The sequence below is a fragment of the Panicum virgatum genome, chromosome 4K (assembly GCF_016808335.1).
Source record: "Panicum virgatum strain AP13 chromosome 4K, P.virgatum_v5, whole genome shotgun sequence".
Classification (NCBI taxonomy): Eukaryota; Viridiplantae; Streptophyta; class Magnoliopsida; order Poales; family Poaceae; genus Panicum; species Panicum virgatum.
Genome location: NC_053139.1, coordinates 22058042 through 22061745, shown reverse-complemented (window position 1 = coordinate 22061745; position 3704 = coordinate 22058042).

Sequence of the window (3704 nt, the reverse complement as noted above, 5' to 3'; positions counted from 1 at the left end):
CAAGATCACTGTATGTAATATTCCACGCCAAGAATAGCTTGTTTGATCAACAAACACAAAGACAATAACGATGGTAGGAGGGATCGGCTTACAGCAGATGATGCAAACCAAACCCTAGATAGATCTTCCACCCGCGGCCATGACGAACCACGATCAGAAGATGGGGATCCACTGAAGAATCCGAGCAGCGCACCCAGGAAACAATCCTGATCACGCTCCCAATCACGATCCAGAAGAATCGGCAAGGTAGATAAGATCGGACGGCGTCTCGCTGTTCGTAGGAGAAACCCTAGACAAGAGACACAAATAAAATCCAACCTAAAGATACATGGGCATCAGCCCTAGGCTATATGGCACGCAGGCCAGCCACAAACCCAAGTCCGACTCGACCATGACCTGAAACAGACACGGACTCAACATGACCTGACAATTGTTTCGACTACTGCGACACGTGCAAAAAAGATATGACTGCGGGATCAGATCCATTGGAAAGATATTGAAATTATCTTTCCAACAAGTACTTATATAGCAAAAATGGACTTCATATGAGGGAGATATGGCCAATTTACTTTGGGCTTGTAAAGCTGTGACGTGGCAATCCGAATTGAGTTCAAATCTTCCCATCTTGAAACTCCTTGTTAGATTCAAACCAAAGTCTTACCATACTTGAAAAACAAATTCTTTTCCACTATATTTTTGCTCAGATTAGCCCCAAAAACAATGGTCTTAGTTGAATTATTAGTAATATCATAAATAACCCCATCATTCATATCACTTTGCCACTCACCAAAGGAACCGAACTGCAGCTTGTATGTATTTTGAACGACCCTATGGTGAATATTTTGATCAGCCATGGACTCATCACCAACCCCGCGCGACCCTAGTTTTAGGTTGCTCTTGCCCTGCGCTTACTTCACGCGCCCTTTGAACCCGTTCTCCAGCGCCGGCGCAGCCCGAACGCAGTACGCCGGCGGTTTCCCGACGACCAGGGTTGCCGCCGCCATTGCCAGCACAGCTCCGCGCACCTCCATGCCCCGCTCTGTACTCAGGTGGTTTACGCATATCGCGCTGACCATCCCAGGCCAAAGACCTGCTCGGTTTGACCCTCGGCTTGCCGAATTTGGCCGATTCCGGCGATCCCCCGCCGCGGGAGCCCTGCTCCAGCGAGTCCCGCCGCCGCCCGCGCCCCCAACTGCCTGCGGCCGCTCGATCTCGAATCCACGGCCTAGATTAGATCTAGACCCGAGCCGCCCTGAGCCATCAGATCGAGATCCGACGGTCCCGATCTGAAGATACCGTTTCGACCTGGATTTTTGTTAAAGAACCCCCATCTTTCTTGATATCAACCCGCAGTCCATCTCTTTTCAAAAATAATTGCAGTTTGGCCCAGAATTTTGCAAGCAGCCCCCTGAGCTTTTTAAAAATAGAACCCGCCGTCCTAGCTTGGTAATTTTGTGAGTTAGACCCCAGAACTAAGGTTTAATTACGTTTTAGTCCTCGGTTTTGCCCAAAAACCCCTGGAACTCCAGTTTTCTTACAAATAGGTCCCTGGAACTTGTTTTTGGCCTAGATTTTGCGTTTTAGCTCCGTTTTAGGCGTTCTTTATGTCCACGCGATCGTTGTAACACGTAGAATAGTTCTAGCCTAGTTTGGTTTGCTATTTTCATGTATTGTTATACTATTTCTTAGTGTTTTCTCTTGTTTGCATGTATGTATATGATTGTGGACTTGTTTTGGCGTTGCGAACATGAGTAGACATTGAGCTACCTAAGAAGCATCAGTACCAAGAGCCATCTTCAGAGCAGTTTGAGCAGCAGGAGAACTTTTGAGGAAGGCAAGTATAACATGAACACCACCTATCACTATAAATACATTTTCATACTGCATTTTAATATTGTATGCCTATAAGGACTCTCCTAGCCACTTTATATCCTTTATATATATCCCTTGGGTTGCATTTTGGTTAGTTGTGCTAGGTGCCGCGCTATAACACACTTGGTCCTTTTTAATTTATTTGATTAATGGTATATGCAACTTAATTCTGAGAGTGGCCCGTTTGAGGGGCTCACGTCTCGTTAAAATTGGTTTTGTTAGAAACATGGTTTAGGGGGCCAGCACGGTGCTTACTGCCTGGTTGGCCACTCTCTATAAGGACTGGTTCATAGAGCGACAACCTGGGACAACAGCGCTACCACAAGACTGGAATGGGACGGTCTTGGCTTACTAATTAGGTCATTTTGGTTCGGGAGTAACTTACCGACTGGGGCAGGAGGGGTGGTGAGCTTCAATGGTCCCCAGGACTACGAGGCTTGGTCTGCGTACCCCTCGAGGTGGTCACCATCGTTGCGGAGCCTGATTCCTTAGTGGTTACACCTTACCAACGTGATCCTTTATAACGGCCTCGTAGTGAGTTTGTAGTCATCTCACCTAAGGAAGTGTGATGAACAACTAGCGTAGCTCACGACTTGTGGGTAAAGATGTGCAACCTCTGCAGAGTGTAAAACTGGTATACTAGCCATGCTCACGGTCATGGGCGGCCCTGATGCTCCTTTTGATTAGTGGGGTTATCTTCCTTTGACGAGGCAGGTTTCCCCGGGTGGCTTGGTTTGGTATGGTTCTCAGTAGTATCATGGTTAATTTTGATTAATTACTATGTAACTGGGTTTATGGTAAATCATCCACTTGTAGTAATTAGCTTTAATAAAATTTTGCCAAGACTTAAAAGCTAATGCAGTCAGTCAGCCAACCTTAGAGCCTCATAGTTTGTGTTATACTTGTTGAGTACAAGTTGTGTACTCACTCTTGCCTACTCTACTCTTTTTCCTCTTGGGTACACCCTACTGCTGCTCAGTTCCTGCCGACACGAGGGAGTTCGCTCAGCGCTACCAGGACTACGAGGACTTCTAGGCATTCATCTCCCAGTCGACGTCCCTGTGGTGCCCAGTTTCCAAGAGGCTTCATTATGTTTTACGCTTCCGCATACTCTGTACCAGACTTTTGTCATTATTGTAATAAATAACATTCGTATATACTTTATTATATCTTTTTACGTGATATGTGCTGTGATATACTGTTTATTCTGTTGTATATACGTGTGACTTGATCCTGGCATGTATATGATTGCTCAGTTTATGTCCTTTTATAAACCGGGTGTTACATTGCACTATTGCACTAACCCTGCAGCTTAGGCACAATTGACGGATGGTGATGAAGGTGGGGGCTACACCACCAGTTGATAGCTGCAGGAAGAAGCCCCCATGGTCAAGCTCGTGACCTTAAATGAAGCGCTGCCGGGAGACAGCCCGGATTATCAAAAAGAAAAAAAGAATATATGTAATAAAATTCCTTCTTTATAATAATAAGCATGAACATGTTTTCAGTTTAGTATGCACCTTCGGGTATTCGTGGTCCTAACCATTGTAGGCAAAGATTATGAAGAACAGGGACATATGATGGCTGGAAACATGGGGATTGCATCAACACTTTGGTACATCTGCGATGGAGCACACTCTGAAGGAGGCACCAACACCGCACACTTGATTTAGTGTCATATGACATGAAAGTCCAAGTGTGGGGGAGATTGGTAATCGCCGCACAATAAAATCTATCCGAACCAAGGTTGGTATTAGCAAAAAAAAGAGAGAGATGAAAAAAGAAGGGGAAAAAAAGGGAGTGAAAAAAGGAGAAAGAAAAAAAAAGAAAAA